At 43.2% G+C, this 18,627-nt stretch overlaps 1 protein-coding gene across 2 annotated transcripts in view; it reads right to left on the minus strand.

Moving 5' to 3' along the window:
* Positions 1-389: 389 nt before the first annotated feature.
* znf511 (zinc finger protein 511) overlaps positions 390-18,627 on the minus strand; it is a 33,338-nt gene continuing 15,100 nt past the window's right edge. The window contains exons 7-10 of one of the 2 annotated variants that reach the window (XR_001478362.2): positions 15,557-15,657; positions 14,844-15,075; positions 7,049-7,152; positions 390-480 (exon numbers count right to left, since the gene is read on the minus strand). The gene's annotated coding sequence lies outside the window, so the exon portion shown is untranslated. Of the gene's footprint in view, positions 481-7,048; positions 7,153-14,843; positions 15,076-15,121; positions 15,658-18,627 lie in introns of those variants that run through there. The other variant, XM_006630323.3, reaches the window with a different exon arrangement.

The raw sequence follows: 18,627 nt of genomic DNA on the forward strand, positions 1-18,627 counted from the left end.
GTTACAATTAACTGAAATTAACGTGGAGTGGGTGGGGCTGCAGCAAAAACACGCAGTGCTACACGGAATTAATAGTACATTAGAACAGACAAACAGGGAGCTGACTAAAGCCGACTAAGGATCGCTATGCAATTCAAAATCACCGCGACGTTGTGGTAGCACAACTCCTCTCCCACTGTAGCGCCCCTGCGCGATCCGGACGCGTTCTCCCCGTGCCGTGTGCTTGTCTGCTGTCAGGCGTCAAGTGCGGTCGGTCCTCGCCCGGGTGTTCCGGCAGAACCTGGCCACGCCGTCCGCCACGCCTCCCCCCGCGTTGCCCGCTGGAGTGGAGGGACCCCGCCGCGGCTTTCCCGGGGCTGTCCGGCCCTGGCGCGGCCGCTGCTGCTGCTGCTGCTTGCAAGGCAGAGCGAGCGCCGCTGTGACATCAGGAGCAGCCCCCGGTCCCACTGCTGTTTCCAAAGTCCGATATGGCTGTGAAAGCTGTTGTTAATAAAAGTTAAAAAGAAGGGGATGAAAAGGAGGTGAAATTGAGCAGCCCGGGCTGTATTATTTCTTCTCTGTATGGGAGCTGCCCTTTTGGAGGCGCTCTGGCAGTTACAGGCTAGGGGGGTCGCTGGCTGTGTCGCCATTACTGCCTGAGGGCACAGAAAATTATTTGCCTCTCTGAGGCTTCAAAGAGAGCAATTATACTTAAGTAACCAAATGAATAGATATCCCAGCTTGCCAGCAGCTTTGAGAAAACAGAAGAGGCCTTTGAGGGAAGCACCACACCTTATGAGTAATGTGCAACAGCTCGTATGATAATTGTGAGGGAAATGTCCTGCCTCTGAACCAGGGAGACTTGCGCCAGCCATTGGCTCCCATCATAGACAAAAAAAAAAAACGCCAGAATGGCTCCACTCTGTATGAGCTGCATATTTAGAGAAGGCAGTCATTGTGAAGGCACTCTGAGCAGTGGCACATACGAAGTCAGCTTCCTATTGAAATTCTGAAAGAGCCTTTGATTGGAAACTGTTTTGGCAGGAGAGCTCACCTGCAGAGAGGAGTCTATAGCCTTTTAGAAGGTTCAACAGCTGCCAGGGCTGTAAGTCTGGGTACCTAGTGGGCCGAAGAATAGGAGATGTGGAGCTTTTGAATGCAACGCCACTTAGTAACAGAAGGCATGTGCCAAGCTTGCAAAATGAGAATGAAAAGTGCCCTTCGGAGCTTACTAAATATCAGGGGGACGTTTTTTTTTTCTCAGCCCATTCTAACACTTCTGTAAAGAACAATGCCAGATACAAAGCGTCCACACTGCTGAAGTACACAAACAATCGCCATCGAAAGGGTGAAGAACTTAGCTGAAGTGTGGAAGTCATCAATTACACAGAGCAAAAGTTAAAAACCCAGCAGGACGTGCACATTATAATGCAGAGATATGCAGGCTGAAGGCAGCAGATGCCTTGTGTTGTGGTTTGGAGACCGATCGCGCGGTATTTTGTTTTCTGTACATGCAGAATTCCGATTGTAAATGTTGCGGGATTATTTTCACTTTCTCTGTTCCCAGTTCTGAGTAAACAGAAGACACAGCTTGATCGCATGGACCGCGTGTGCTGGGTTACACAGAAGAAAACTTCCTTTTTCCCAATTTAATTTAGACTGGTATTCTTTTTTATTTCCTTAGTTAGTTAAAATGTTTGTTAAAAAATGACACATTTCTCACTATATTATACCTTCTAAACCCTTTTTAGTATATGCCTCTCTATTTCCTTCCTTATGCGATCCAAGCTTTAAAAAAGAGGGGTATCTGACAATCTCCCCCTCAGAAGTCTGTTATTCAGCAACATGTTCTTGTAGTTCTGGCTTAGGCATTAAAGACACAGAACATGTAACAGGTTTTAAGATCACAGACACTTAAGCAACCTATTTCTGACCTTGAAATACCTTTTTTGAGTTACTAGAACAATGTGAGTCAGCACATCCACAGCAAGGAAGAGACAGCTTGCACGAACTCAGTTTAGACAGGCAATAACCTGTTGAAATTGAGATGGTGCTTGAGAAACATATCCCTACTTCTGCCTAATACGTCGTTGGGGAATATGAGAATGATCCACGCATTCTGATTTTAACAAAAAAATGGCACATGTGACTAATGGCATTGAAAAGAGTTTGATGGAGTCCCTCACTCAACACTTTCCAGCAGAGCAATAACAGGACAGCAGACCAAGAAGCAGGTCTCAGAGATGATTCGGCTTAGACCTTGCAGGAAATGCGTAGGATGTCAGACCGCACAGAAGTGAAAAAGTGTGCAGCGGTATTATACTGATAGTGGTTAACGTGACTGCAGATTAGTGGGGAACGAAGCACTCTGAGGCACACCACTAAGGGATTGTGTTACAGGAAAGACAAATGCAAATGTCTTCAATTGGTGAGCTCTAGGCAGAATGCAATGCGTAAAAAGATCTTGACGTTCAGTTTTAGATGTTACCGACCGTGGAAACACGTTGTGAGATCCAGCTCAACCAATTAAGTGTATGAACATCCCCAAAAAGTGGACTTCCAGATACCACAATTCTTTACTCTGCATTGTTCCCTCCACAGGAGACGGAGAAGGATGTGCCCAACACAGGGCAAGACACACAGAGCACAAAGGCTCATCATCTTTACTGTCTCCCTGCAGCTAATTTACGATGCCCTCAAAGCAATTTTCACAGTCAGAAAAGTGCAATTGTATTTTCCAGCTCATTAAGCAACAGCACAACAAAGCTTGATCCCTCCCTCTCCCCTTTCTACTCCCCTCCTCTCGACCAGAAGGGAAAAAGAAAAGTCAGCTTTCGCTAAGAATTAAATAAAAGTTACGCGGCTGTAAGTGGGATCTTTTTCCTCTCACGGAAAACTGCCTACGTACCAACCATGAGTGTGCTGCAAATCCCCCATCTTTTAAAAGCCAAGCCACTCATTCTGAAAGAAAATTTAATGCTTGTTTATTCAGTGGCCCTTTTAACATTCCTCCATCCCATTGTTAAAGGTTTCATGGGAGGAATTCTAAATTGTAATCTCAGGACAATCGAGCCCACTTATTTGTTCAGGGCTTTCTCTTCGGTAATCGCAGTGAACCTATAATCACATAAACATCTGTCACAGATCCAGTGTGGAGAGGATTTTATAACCCTTTCTTTCAGGCTCCCAGAATGTAATTATAAGATTAAATAAAGAAATAGACTCTGTCAACAGAGGGAAGGAAAGGACGAGAGCAGTCCTTTCATGACATGGCTACACATCTCTGTTGTGCTGGCTGATGTCATCTCTGCAAAACAAACCTGGTTTGGAATTTTCTGAAATGTTATATATTTGGGTAGAGGAAAAAAAATATTATACTATTATTATTATATTAACAGAATATAATATAATATTGGGGTGGAGCGGTGGCTCTATAGCTAAGGATCTATGCCTGTGGCTGGAAAGTTGCCGGTTCAAATCCTGCAGCCGGCAGAGGAATCCTACTCTGTTGGGTCCCCTGAGCAAGGCCCTTCACCCCATCTGCTCCAGGGGCGCTGTACAATGGCTGACCCTGAGCTCTGACCCCCAGCGTCTCTCCCTGTCTGTGTGTCTCATGGAGAGCTAGCTGGGGTATGCGAAAAAGACAAATTCCTAATGTAAGAAATTGTCTATGGCCAATAAAGTGATCTTATCTTAACTTTAATTAGAAGTAGCAGTAACAGTGGAAGTAGCAGCAGTATTAGTATTAGTAACAGCACCACTAGTAGTAGTGCCATAGTAGTAGTCACAGTAGCAGCGGAAGCAGCAGCTGAAGTAGCAGTAGAAGTAACAGCAGGAGTAGTAGTACCAGTAGCAGCAGGATTAGTAGCAGTAGGAGTAGAAGTAACAGCAGCAGTAGTAGTACCAGTAGCAGCAGGATTAGTAGCAGTAGGAGTAGAAGTAACAGCAGCAGCAGTAGTAGTAATAGAAACAGTAGCAGTAGCAGTAGTAGTAGTAGTAACAGAAGTAGAAGTAACAGCAGCAGTAGTAGTAACAGTAGCAGCAGGAGCAGCAGTAATGCTAGTAGTAGTAGCCATAGTAATAGAAACAGTAGCAGCAGGAGGAATAGCATGAGCAGAGGTAACAGCAGGAGGAGGTGTAACAGTAGCAGCAGGAGTAGACGTAACACGACAGTAGTAACAGTAGCAGGCGCTTGTGGAAGATGCCTCTGTGATACTGATATTTCTTTATTGATATCTATCATCGTTGAGAGATTTTATGATATCTAAATCGTTGTTTTATTTTGAATGGCTGATATACTTTTTCTCCCCCTTTCAAATTACCCAGGGCTGCATTTGCATGACTCATTTTAAAAAATCAGGCAGGAAGAAAGGATGAGCCCAATGACACAAAACAAGAGTGTCTCAGAAGCAGTAGTAACTTGTTGCTTTTATCAAGACTGTTCATTCAAAGAGCACATGCTGAGCGCCAGCATTGTAGTTTATATAGTGTTCTATTGCATGCATTGCAATAGTGTTCCAAGCATTAATTGTAATATACAGCAGTATTTCCTCTATGGCATCAGAGGGCTGTTCTGCTCAGTCCCTTGAAAGCCAGTCCAGAACATCTCAGCCACATGTGACAGCACTAACCTGGGGCATTAGGACCCACACAGACCATAGGGTGAGCACCCCCTACTGGCCCTTCTAACATCCAGCAGCAGCTTTAGCTTTCCCAAGAGGTCTCCTATCCAGATACTGGCCAGGCTCACACTGTAACGAAGCGTAGTTCTGGGCCCCATGCAGACGGTATAATCCAGAAGTAAGTGGAAAAGGACAATGGGGAGGAGACGACGAGGATCGGGAGGGGTTGACAGACAGGGGGGGCGTGACGATGGTGATCTGGTGCTTGGGGGGCGTGACCAAGGCGAACTAGTCCAGGGGGGAAATCCGGGGCAAAGTCCAAATCCGGGTGACCCAAACGGGACAAAACAAGACAAGGTGAAAAGGGGATCCGAACAGGGAGAGGGAATAAAAACAGGATGACGAGGCCAGGCGCTCTGAGCCCCGGACTCAGCTGGGTCAGGACGCCGATAGGAGGCCTGTGCCTTCAAGCCGCAGACGTAGGGCGACCTGATGGTAGGCCGGCCTCCGAGGTTCCGTCTTTAAATGCAGAGTCAGGAGTAGCGAGAGCGCCAGGCTTGAATAAGGAGGGGCAGGATTGGGGGCAGGTGCAAGTAGTTAGCAAAGTAAGAAAGAGCCGGAGCTTCAGTGGGTTGTCAGTTGTGAGTTGCAGGCTGATACAGATGATTGTTATAATCTATTTTTGTGTTTCAAACACAGATTGTCATAAAAAGACCCTGGGTGGCCCAGAAATGAGCATCATCCTGGATCTGGGTATATTCTTGTGGGGTTCTGTTGTGGAAACTTGCAAGATTTACAGGAGAGACATTTAGAACAAGCAGCACGTGCCTCACCCCAAAGACAAACAAGAAATAGCCAAGGTGTGTCCCGCAGTGTGCAAGATGACACAGATCCCAAAGACGACATAAACGCATGTACGTATTTATAACAAAACAACGAAGAAAGCCACGAAAGGTCAGAAATCTGTGTAAACACATTTTAAGATTATTTGTGCTTCAACAGTACTATGTTGATGTGCAATTTTTCATTGTGATATTTATTTAAAAAATATTGCAGCTAATGAGCTTCCCAGTGGCTGAAGCCACAAGCATGCTTGTTCAGAGCTGATACTGTGTTTCATTGTCCAGACATTGTCAGCTAGAGCCCAGGTTGAGTCATTAGTCCACTACACAGCAGCAGAGACCACCTAATTCGCCAAGTGAGTTTAGGAATTTGTTGCAGGCGAGCTCTGACGTACAGTATCAGCAGCAGTACAATATTAGTAGTGGGTTGCTCTGCTGATGGTCATACACTAGTTGGCACTGTCACTCAACCACTGCTGGCTGGTGAGACTTCTATGCAGGGTCTTGATGGTGAAAGAAAAAAGTGACTTTTTTAGGCTGCTCAACCTATTCAACACATGGTGAGCAGAGTTTGGCTGTAAATGCTAACCAATAATTCATTTCCAGTTTAATATAAAAGACTATAGGTTTTCTCTAGGAGATCAGTTATGTCTTTACTTGCTTTGTGTTGGATAGCTCCCATTCAGACAATCCTGCCGGCCAAAATTGCTTAACAAACGTACACATAAAAAATCATACAGTGGTCATCATTAATCATGGATATTTCTTTTGAAAAAGTAATGCACATTGCTTTAACACTGGGGCACTCTATATAGTATAGGCCTTCTGACAGCCCTAATGCAATCCAAACCAGAAATGCATTAGAAGAGTCTGTAAGTTATTAAATTTATGTAGATGGATTATTTCTCTGTATACGGCACCACATGTAATCTTATATTTCAGTGCATGCATTGCCCTTGCCTGATGCACGTTAGTATACAGTAATAATCGGTTTTAAAATGATTCAATAAATAATATTTATTCGCTGGTTAAACTGAGCTTTCAAACAGCATGTCGTCACTGTTTGAGGTTTAGATTTGTTGGGTTAAGCAGAGTGAAAAAATAAATTCAACTGCACCTCTTGCCATTCCGATTCCTGTTCCTTCATCTAAAGTCAAGAGTTTCCAGCCAAATCAAAGAAGCATGCCCGTTACTATAGCTGCTGCGCTGTAAGCAAAAGGCTCCTCATTCTTCAATGCTAGGGATCTCTGGGAGCTCTTTATTCTCTTCTGGTCAATTAGTTAATCAAATAGTTTATGGTCACCTAGAAATAGAATCTAATACCCGAGTGCTCATGTACCATGCTCCCTGTGTGTCCTCATCGCTTGGCCACTTCTGGCAACTCTGCACTGTTTTTCGAGAAACATCATGGCTCTGATTTTCACTGTGGGCAATTTTCCCATCGAACCGATTTACTCTGGAGTAGGGCAATTTGCCCAGTTAGTCCACAGGGAAAATAAGGGCTGATAGGCTAAAACTCTTGAATCGCTGTAGTTGTTTCGTGTCTTGGCAAATTCATCAGTACTTCCATATCCTTAAGTCCAAAGAAAAAAAAAACACCCTTACACTGTTACAGCAACCAGTCACGTTGTAAGAGTCTCATCTCCCTCGTTTGTCTTGTGCTGGTTCACACCAGCAAGACGACTTTCAGAAGTTGTTCTGTAGGAAGACTGAAAAACAGGATTTATTCTGACAGTGAAAGAATGACTTGTAAAAACAATATTATTATTCCAGTGCACAATTTTCACTTTTTTGCCAAACCAACTCCAAATAAACTCCATCTACATTAGCTATTATTGAAGAAGGAAAAATATACATAAAAACATAAGAAAGGTCACAAACGAGAGGAAGGCTTTCGGCCCATCGAGCCTGTTTAGACATTGATCGATCTGCGGAGCTAATCCAACCTTTTCTTGAAAGAAGCCAGGGTCTTGGCTTCAACAACACAGATGGGCCGCGTGTTCCACGCTCCCTCAACTCTTTGGGTAAAGATGTGCCTCCTGTTCGTTGTTACCTCTGATAACCTCTGGATCATGTTTCACTGTTCAGTCTGAAGAAATACTCGAGGCTGACACTTAGTGCTTTGTCAATGTCGATACTTTTTGATACACACATAATCGCTTTATCTTTATTTGAAGGGGTCTAGTTTTCTAGATCTTTACGTACAAGCATTTACAGCTGTAGTCAAGTAGTGCTTTTCCCTAATCTTCCTTATAGCTTTTCCTAATCTTCCTTATAGTTGCTGCAATCTCCTTCCCAGACCCCTGGGAAAACAGACTGGTGAATGACCCCTTCTCATTCTGCCACCGAAGGCAGAACTGAAACTACCTTAATGACACGAGTACCTGTGATGGTAACTGACAACCTTTATTTTAATTTACTTTCCGGGTTTCGGCAGGAGGTGTCAGAAGAGTCACCGTGGGGAGAACGGGCTTGTGGCGGCCAAGTTCTTATAGCGACATGGCTTTTTGACCCTTCAGAAGTCGGAGTTTGGGATCACGTAGTCCTTCAGGTTGACTCCTGCTGTTCCTGATACGCCCATGCCTGACCCGCCACCAGACGCAGCTGATAACACTCGTGTGAAGGGTTTTACTCTCCCATGTCTAAGCATGGCCAAGAGAAGTCAGGGACTCAGAGCGCCTGGTCCCGTTATCCCCATTCCAGTTTTTAACTGTGTCTTGTTTTCGTCTCTTTCCCGGTTTTGGACTCTTGGACTTCACCCTGGATTCCCCCCCCCAGACTCCCTCAGACTTGTTTGCCTGAACCACGCCCCCCCCACCGAGCACTCCCCCCTGTTCCAAGCCCAGCCCAGTTCCAAGTCGTCTCTTCCCTGTGTCTGTTTCACTCCCTTCCGGATTCTGCCGTCTGCATAGGGTCCTGATCAATCCTTCGTAACAGCCTGGTAGTCTGCTCTGTTAAACACATTAATGTGTAGACCTTCCAGTTATGGTTGGTTCCAATAAGAGTTGCTCTTATAATGGCTTGGCACTGTGATTCTTTCTAATACTGTACTAGTGAGTCTCGCTGTTTTCCTGCACAACTAAATTTTAGTTGTAGGCGCAAGTAGTAATTATATAAAAAAGAAAGCAAAGAAACTTGAAATATAGAGAGCAAGTTTCATGTTTTCTCTCTATAGTAAAAAAACATATTGTGTCCTACATTATATCCTTTAACCAAATCAAATCTGTTACTGTGCACAGATTGAAAAGAAAATGATTTTTGTGTGTGCTGTTTTTCATCTCATTATGGTGCCCTAATCTGATTCTAATGAGCCTAAAAATTAGCTTGCCTTACTTCTTAAATACTGAATCAGTGGAAAGATATAGTTGACGTTTTTTAGTCACATGTTTTATGGTTGGAATAAAGTCAATGTTGCTTGGGCAGAGAGAGCCAATTGTAACAGAAGCGTTACAGCTTTACCACAATTTTCCAGTAAATTTACATATTAACATTCATGTGAGACAAAGTACATAGGAATTGTTTTCGTTTTATATAAGCTTATGTTATATAATTTGATATCTTATCTGACCTATCTATCCAATCTGCTAGATTTATAACTACTTATTACCAATCTGGATAGACAGCCAGAATGGCCTGCTCTCATTTACCACTGTTCTTACGTTCTTAAGTATCCTCTGACTTCCAACGAATTAGTCAAGAAACCTTCAGTAAAGTGACAGGTGTGACACGATTATTTTAGAAAAGGGAAATGTGTTGTGCAGTTAAACGGTGACTGTATCAAAATATTTGGCAAACGCTGCAAAAAAAGAAGAAAAATGAAAGACATGATTTTGTACTGACATTACAAAGAAATTAACAAATGAATTGTAGTCCTGTGCTGCTTCAGCAGCCCTGATGGGGGAACTACACTGTCTTCTGTTTTTCATTCTAGCTGAGCTGAATGACTCGATTGGAGGAATCAATTACTTAATTAGGAGGAGTTAACCTCCTTTCCAGATACGCTCATTGGCCATTTAAAGTTGCCTGGGAAACATGTAAGACAATAGCTTAGACTTGTCCAGGGCTGCAGACCCCTGTTCCTAAACGTTTCAAGGTTAGCAATGTAACCTGCCAGCTGTTTCTGCACAGTACTTGCAGTTCTATAGGATTGCACATTAAGTTGAAAGCATTGGGGAATCACAAGTATCATCTATGTTAATTGAAAATACGCAGCATATCACCAAATGCCACCTCTGCATCACCTCTAATAGTGCCACTTCAGGCTTCCTCTGTGCACAACATTTCTCCGTTCTTTTTTTATCAGAGGTTGCACTGATCAAAAAAGTCCTTTCATCGCACACTTTTAGGAAATATTTCTTATGATGGCCTACAACAAACTATGGAAGGGTGTTCACTAACTCTTTCCCAAAAATGTGTCAATGGAATTAGCTTTGTGTGACTGAATACTGTACCCTAAACCAGGGGTTCCCCATTCTGCTGCTGGGGGGGCCCCACACACCTGCTGCTTTTCATTCCAGCTGAGCTTAATTACCTAATTGAAGCCTTAATTAAACTAAACAAAAGTTGCTTGATTGAAATAATCGCAAGTGGGATTTTATTTTCCTTAGGAAATTCAGCAGTTCAAAGGTGACCTCCAACATGTTGAAAAGATCAAAACAGTTTGGATTAATTCTGTTATTAAGTCAATTAAGGGTTCAATTGTGGGACTGAGAGCTGGGTTAGACCAAAGACCAGCAGGTGTGTGGGTCTCCGGCACCAGGCTGGGGAACCATGCACTGAGCAGCAGCTGTAATCGATTTCTACATAAATGTTTTATATGCTTTTCGAATAGGTGTTCACGCCTATTTAGTGTTTTAAAACAAGATGGTCAGAAATGTCTAAATCAGTTATGTTGTCACTATATGACAGCATCGATGGTGATTGGAAATTTCAAACATCACACACTGGTTGTAAATACTTGACTTATTTAAAAAATGTGTCTGGGAACTATGACAGAATAAATAAAGGCACTGAGACTGCACCTCTCTAAGGATAGAAAATCACGAGAAGCAGCCCTGAGAGAAAAAGCACTGTATGACCTACCTCTGGCCAACAACCAGGAAGTAGTAGCTCAGGTGGGGAGCTGCGTCAGCATGCGTAGGCTGCAAAGGAACAAGTAATAGGTTTATTCCATGCTGAAAAAAAAGAAGAAAGAGAACACAACGTTTCGGCTGTGGAGCCTTCTTCAGGTGTGAGCCCTAACACCTGAAGAAGGCTCCACAGCCGAAACGTTGTGTTCTCTTTCTTCTTTTTTTTCAGCATGGAATAAACCTATTACTTGTTCCTTAACAACCAGGAAGGACAAGCAAGTCATTTTACCTTCAATGGGAAGTCTCAATACTGATACTTTGACTAGTATGTGGTGAATTTGACCAGAACCATATCAACACACGCGGACTGAAACAGTGTGCTTTTAAAGGAAAACAACCGATTAGTAAGAATGTGTTTAAATCCTCAAGTGAGCGACAGCAGGTCTTCGGCCCTGTGGGGAGCGTGCCAGCTCTCGTGTTTTACGGGGGCTGTTTGAGGTCTGACCCCATGATCAGACAGACCCAGACGATTGCTGCCAGTCGAAGGGCCTTTTTAAATGCTGTTGTGATAGAGGCTTTTGTGCAAAATAATTTAGTGCTTGTTGGGCCATTGGATGGAGTGTCGGAAACTAATAGTACATTCCTTGGTTGTTTACTGGACCACAAAGTGGCCAAAATTAGTTTGTCGTCCCTATTTTCAACCCTGTGTGACCATTCTCATTGTCCTGAGCTCTTCCTCAAGAATGTTGGTTTGTTTCCACCACAGCAGAGAGATTATGAGTTTAATTGTCCATTGAAAGTCTCTGTGGTGGACCTTAAGTGCCGTTTCTGTTTCAGTTTACCGAGTCCTCTTTTTCTAGTGGGAACGTACATTTCTCTGATTTTTGCATGCAGCCTGCTTGCTGGGGACATCTGAAATTCATCTCCAGTGCAGTGTGAGAGAAACAGTATTTTTTCTTTGTAGTCTCACACGGCTTTTGCCTCTCACTGGCTCTTGACAGCCCTCTGTGAAAGTTTCACCTGTGAGAGTTGTTATATTTCATTTATTACTTCAGTATCATATTTTTTCCTGTGTATACACACACTGGGTGTTCCAGGTACAGTTTCCTGAGAATAATCTGTGAATAGTAACAACTAAATGTTAGTTTTTTTCTTACTTTCAGTCACTTTTTTACATCACAATATTTGCCATTTTATGGCATCGTGTCTCCTGATCTTCTTCAGCAGTGTTGTTGTTGGAAGATGTACTGTATGTTGGTTCAGGCCATGTTGCATCAGTATTTGTTTTTATGGTTTTCTTTAAGAAGCCTGTTGATCGGAGTCCCACCAGGATTGGTTTTTTTGGCAGGAATGTCAGTACGGTACTGAGATTAGGTGCATGAAGTTAGCCTTAAACTGATTAGGTCAGGTCAAGCTCTTGTTAAGTCAAATAAAAGGTCAAGTTACTTTCTACTTGTGTCTGTCACCCAAGGGCAGAGAGTTAAGTACGCTTCTGAAAAAAATCTTTATTTACCGCTCTGTAGTTTCTGTAGAGAGAAACCTGATGTCTTCCCACTCAAACAGCTCCCCTTTGCAAATTCCAGAATTTAAAAAAAAACGAGCATGTTTTCAGACACAAGCAAGGGCCAAAGATTTAGAAACCAGAGTATTTGAAATCTGTGTACCAGAAAGAAAGGGATAACATAACTTTAATAACATTAAAGCATCAGCGCTTCTAATCCATTTACTTAAATGACAGCCACAACAAGTCTGCAATCTAATCTTTTGATTGTAACTGCTCAGCAGAATGAATTACCTGCGCTATCACTCAGTTTAATTGGGCGCTCCGCGCGGAGGCACTTGTATTTCTTTCGTTACAAAAAGACTACGGCCTGCCTTTCACATTTATTTGACGGGTCATCAAAGCGATAGTGGAGCGAGTTGACGACGTTTCATGGCCGGGTTCAGGTTTCCGTTCCGGGCGTGCTCTCCCCGCTCCTGTATGTCAGCACTCCGCCTCGCAGGGAGCGCTACTTGCTCCCCAGTGTGTCTCCGACCCCGGAGAGTTCAGGGCTGTAGAGTAGGTGCGCTTCCTTCTCCGGTGAGAGCGCAGTGTAGTCCTGATAGCAGCGCTCACTGTAGCTGACGCCCGGCTGCGCTACAGGTAAATGCCTCTGATAATCTGTCTTCCACGATGTGTGGAACACACTGCTTCTGCCCCATTCACTGCGGTCTCGGACACGGATTTATATGTTATAGCAGGTAGTGGTGTGGAAATGAACCATTTCTGTCCCGATTAGGTTGGTTTTAACACATCAGCACATTAACGACAGATATGGGTCATGTTTTAGCAAATATAATATCGTATTGTGTGTAATTGTTTGGGTTTTTATTCTGTAAAGGATAGCAGGGTATTTATTAATTTTCTTCGCTCCTGCAAATAACAGGCTGTCCTCTGGACATTGTGTTCTCTCGCCATCTTGTTGTTTTCCTTAGATATCACAACCATAAAGAATTTTCAAGGTCACCTTCATATGTATTTGTGGCCCAATCATGTTGTTGCATTGCCTAAGAGGTTGCATTTCCAGAATTTCGGATTTTGTTTTTATTTTGTCATTTGGTTGTTTCATTGTCCATGTTGCGTTAAATGATCTTGCCTGTCCTGTTTACAGCTTCCGTTCGTTCTGCACAAATTACCCAGTTCTTGAATTGGATTAATATTCCTGCACCATTGTACTTAAATTGGGAAGCCAGTTTTCTTTCGGCAGAAAGTTCAGTACGTTGATCTTACACCACGATTTGCATTTTCCTTATTTTGTATTACGACTATTAACTTTGGCCTTGTATTTTACTAGCGTATTTTACTGGCCAACTAACCTTAGACCAACTGGGTCACGTCACAAGAGGGATCGAGTTACTCTTTACAGCAACAAAAACAAAACTGCGCTCTAGCTTTTTATTACATATGACAGTAAAAGGAATTAAAGTGACTCCTGTCAGATTAGTGTAATAGCCTTGTATCGGATTTGCAAACTGAGTACGGATCATTCAACTCAGTGTTTTAATTTCATTGTCGCTCCGGTTTCGGCTCCTTGTTTTTACGCACCGGCTGAGTGACTTTATCCGGACTCATAAAGGCTAGAAACACTCCTGTGCGGACTGCCGCCGTGCTGCTGGGAGATCGGGGAATGACCTTGACGGACACGTCTGCTTTCAAACTCCCTAATAGTATCTGACACAGTTTACTCACTTGCATGCTGCTGCAGAAATGTCCTTTGAAACCAATGAGAGCTATTTGAAACTGGAAACCTTAGAGGAATACCCTGAGGAAAGGTCGCAAGGCTGCTTCTGGAACAGGAGATTTTCGATAGCTTTTATACGCGAAGGCATATTGTACATTTTAAAAATAGGAAATATGAAAACAAGTCCCGTGTATTTTTTTAAAGGTGGGCTCCTGCTGTGCAGAAAATCCAGAATATCCCGGTGAATCTTCTTAGATCACAGTAGATCTTCATGTCGACATTTTTCTCCAGTGTCTGTTCTCATTCTGAAGTCAATCAATCCTTTATTTGTTTCAGTAATTAAAAAAAACAGTCATTTTGTAAACAAAGACATTCAAAAGATATAAGATAGCAAAGGAGTATCGAAATGACTAATTTAAGCACACGTAATCAAGGACGGAAAAGTTTCAAAAATCAGTAATGTATGTACAGATGAATATATAGGGTGAAAGAAGATTGGATATTTATTTGGAGTAATTGCAAATGTGCTAGAATTATGTCAGTAATTGTCATTGTTTTATATATGGTACAGAAATGTGCTACTTTGATTATTATAATTATATGCTACAATGTCTTTTATACAAACAGTTCTGTCTAATGCAAAACTTCAGGTTTGTGACTTTTATATATTGTATATATTACTCTATTTTATTTTATAGAGATTTTAGCATACAAGTTATTTTAGTCTCTTATAAAGGTGCACAACTACCCTATCTCCAGAGACTCTCAGCTGGGCTTAACTGTAGAGGGTTTCACAAAGTGTTCTGAGGAGGCTTCACAACCGACTGGAAATGTCTCAGAAGCATATCATAGGTGACCAATTGAATTTAAAGGAAGGAAAGGAAAGAACAAATTAATTTTCTTCCATATTGCCATGACAGTCATATGCTAGCATGGGACCCAAACACTTTCAAACCGCAAAGACTGTCTGTCAGATGCGTAAAATTACACATAAAGTTTGTTGCTTCTTGGAACCAGCATAACCAATTGCTGGTTTAAACTGAAGGCCTAACCGCTTCCCCCAGTCACCAGTTTGGAGAATGTGATGTATTATTGCCCATGACCACCTACCATTCCCTAACCACTTGCAGGCAGTGTGGGCTCACATGACAGGGCAGCCTGTTCTTCTGCTGTGTCTCTGAGGACCTGAGTGTCTTTGCAATGGGCATCCTTTAGCATTATTCCAGGATTTTCCAGATAAAAAGGGAGTGCCATCGGTCGCACTCAGGAAAACAAGAAAATGCTCCGGATGGGAAGGCAGTGTTCTGTATGCTTGTGGTCCCAGCTTCTGTCTTGTGGGAACCTGCCAATGCAAATGTTGGGTTGGAAGTTAAGATAAGATCACTTTATTAGCCATATACAATTTCTTGCATTAGGAATTTGTCTTTTTGCACTCCCCAGCTTGCTCTCCATGAGACACACAGGAGGAGAAAGAGAAGCCTTTTGGTCAGATGGTCAGCCATTTAAATGGCACCCCTAGAACAGCTGGGGTTAAGTGTCTTGCTCAGGGGCCCAACAGAGTAGGATTCCTCTGCCAGCCACAGGATTTGAACCTGCAACCTTCCAGCCACAAGCACAGATCCTTAGCTACAGTGCCACCGCTCCGACCCTGTTCAATGCCGGGCAAGATGCTCAAACCTCTAGGTTGGGTCTCTCAAAAGGTAACGGATAGTTTTGATATGGCAGTAGAGCTAGAAGTTAAATGAAGGCATCAAAGAAGTCTTGTGCTTTGTGTGGCTGTTAAGGAGTCTCCCAGCATATGACTCCCAGGGAAATGGAGATACCTTCACTTTACATCTCACTCGGATTCATTTGCTCCCTCTGAGACTCCCATCCATCGGACAATGGTCTGCTTCCCAGTTGAGACCAAGGACTTTTAGGAAACCTAAAGATGACATCACAGTAAATATGTGGAGAATTAACAGATTTTCAAACCTTAATTGCTTCCAGTGCTAATCAAACAGTGTAGACAGATTTATTTGTTCTTTAAATATAGACGAAACAAGGAGGATTTACAAATGGTAGGAAGCGGCAGACATTCCAAATACCATCGGCTTCGTGTAAAACTGTGAACTCTAAGAGAGCCCAGCTAACAAAAACGGCAACAGTGCTATCGTCTTCCTGGCGGAGCAATCTCAAGGCAGAAAGGATTCCTGTAGCAGATTATTCTATTCTTTATTACCTCTCTCAGAGCAACTGGGGGGGACATATGTTATTCAATAAAAAGGTTAAGAAAACGGTAATAAAGGAAATCAGCACTTAGCATTAAAAAAAGCCTTAAGGGAACTAGTTAGTGGCATAAGACAGAACAGAAGGAAAATAACTGGAAAGGGGCCAGAGGCCATATCTTCCTTCAGATTTTTAGTCCTGTAGTTCTCAAGCCTCTTTGGGTTGAAAATGGAAAGGCCAGGCTTAAGAGGCCAATTTTCATGCTATCCACCCTGCTCCGCCAGGATATACATTCCAAAACTGGGAATGAAGGCGGAAGACAGCACCTGAGCATTCACCCCTGCGCGTTTGCTCCCAAACACTTCTGGCATTTACTCCAGCGTGCTGCGCTTTCCATATTCCGGCTGAGATGTGGTCTCCACATGAAGCTAAGAATTTCCTGACAGAGGTCTTGCAGATCGGAATCTCTGATTGCATTCCTGCTCTGGAGAGGGACTTTCCTCTCTGGATCCCTGGAATACGGCATATGTGCAGTAGGTGAAAGAACCTTTAAGTACTTGAGAATTTGGGAGGATTTGCCAGCATTTGCTTGACATCCTCACTAAAGTCAGAGTCTTTATATGACTCAGGGAGGAGCAGGTTTTCTCATGGAAAAAGAACTTGATTTCTCAAATCCAGTGTCTGGCTTTATCAGCCTAATGATTTTATATTGTTCCTGCGCGGCTTTTGTGCTTGTAGGGCTGCAGTGCTGGGCTTCTGGTACTGATCTCTGGAGATGCCTTCAGAGACTTAGACACCAGAAGGAGTAAGACAGTGTTGTGAGCTGGGGTGGCAAGCACTCTGGTTTTATTATAGCTGCCTTTGCAGAATGCTGTGGCAGTTTGTACCTACTTCCAAATGCCTATTTTTGGGCCTGAAAAAACAACAACAAATAGGTCGAGAAGAAGACTGAGGTTTGCCGTGTGGAACTGTGGCATTTTCGTCTGATACAGGACGTTTGTATCGGTGAGCGATTGCTTGAGAAAGGGTAAACTCTCCTCATCACCCCGATGCAGTTTAAGAACTGCACACAAGCTAGCTGTTCTCCCAGAGCCTAACCATGCAATGTTTACTCACATCAAACCTAGACAAACACAGGGGGATTTCATTTTTTCATTCCCAAACTCTCCTGAGCCTCTTAAGGGCAAACGTCTCGCAGGGCACATCTATGTGGGGCGAGAGAGAAATGAAATGCCTGCTTTCTTCAGTCCGTTCACGGGTTGGGAACTGTGGATTCGCTTTTTTTTATGTCTGCCAATGGAAGCACATTTTGCACTTGAATTGAAGACCTTGGAAATTCTGCTTTTGGTGTACTGTGTGTTTAATCCACTTGGACTATTGCAATAGTTCAACGGATTTTCCAGGAGAAGTTATTACAATCGGCAAATCTTGCCTGTCAGCTGTGGTAAACTGCAGGGATGGGGGTCTGGTAAAACCTCGGTAACCCACGAGCCCACCGTTGCTGTGCAGCAGCTCATCATTTGGTGTCCCAGAGAGAGGCCGGCAGAGAGAGCACTGGTGTGAAAGTCATGTCACATGCAGACACATGAAAGGAACAGAATCTCTTTGTTCTGGGGTGAATTTTCTGAATGTCGGAGCTCTTACATAAAAAAAAGAGAGTTCACAAAATCAGACCATTACTTCCAGCTCAACGCAGAGGATCAGGAAAAATCGCAGGGATTTAAACTAGTTAACCGGAGCAGCATGAGCAGAAGGCCTTTCTTTACACAAAGCAGGGCAGGAGCATGAAACATACTGCCCAGTGGTGCTGGGGAGACACATACAAGGGGGTAGAGGTGATTGGGGCTCTGGGATCATTAAGAGAAAAAACAATAAGCAATGAACCACACAGGCCTCCTTTTGGCAGCTGCTTCTCTCATGCCTTGTGCTTGTAAGTCATGTTAAATGCATATGATAAAACATTCTTACTCCTTATTCTCTTCTACATTCATGCAAATCTCTCTCTCTGTGTGCACTAATAAACATCCCTGCAAATACTCTCTTTCTGTTTTTTGGCGGTCTTGGTTGTGAAATGCAAAAAAATTGCTGCGATTAATTTCTGAATGACAAGATTTTCACTTTCAGTGTTATTTCTCAAGCAGCAGATGCAAAAAGCAAAGCGCTGAGTTTCCTCAGGGGGTCGTGTCCTGCGGTTCTTCAGTATCACTAGGCTGTGACCGTACAGTTTCGCGCGCACTGAAACCGCATGTCCTGCGAGACGCGCTCTTCATGAACACACCTCGCTGCCGGCTTAGGTTTAACAAGACTCCAATTACCGTAGGAGTCGAATTGATGTATAGGATCTGAAAATGTACAGCTTCCCTCCCGTAATAGTACGCCGTAATTCAGATTAATATAACGTGGAAAGACAAGCTCTAGTTTGTGATTTTCAAATTTAACTGCTAACAGATACGAGTGTTGTTGCTTTCTGAATGTCTGTTGTGCGACATCGCTGTTTCCGGAACATATCATCTTGTGTCTTCCCAGATACTGGTCAGCTCTCAGACTAGATTTGGAGGGCTGACTTGACAGCATTTGTACTAAGACAAATGCAGGCAGGGTTATTAAATACACCCTAGTGATCCACTCCTTCACCCGTCGTCATTTTTAAATATTATTGTGAATTCATTACTATAATTATCTTACT

The sequence above is a fragment of the Lepisosteus oculatus genome, chromosome 4 (assembly GCF_040954835.1).
Source record: "Lepisosteus oculatus isolate fLepOcu1 chromosome 4, fLepOcu1.hap2, whole genome shotgun sequence".
NCBI lineage: Eukaryota > Metazoa > Chordata > Actinopteri > Semionotiformes > Lepisosteidae > Lepisosteus > Lepisosteus oculatus.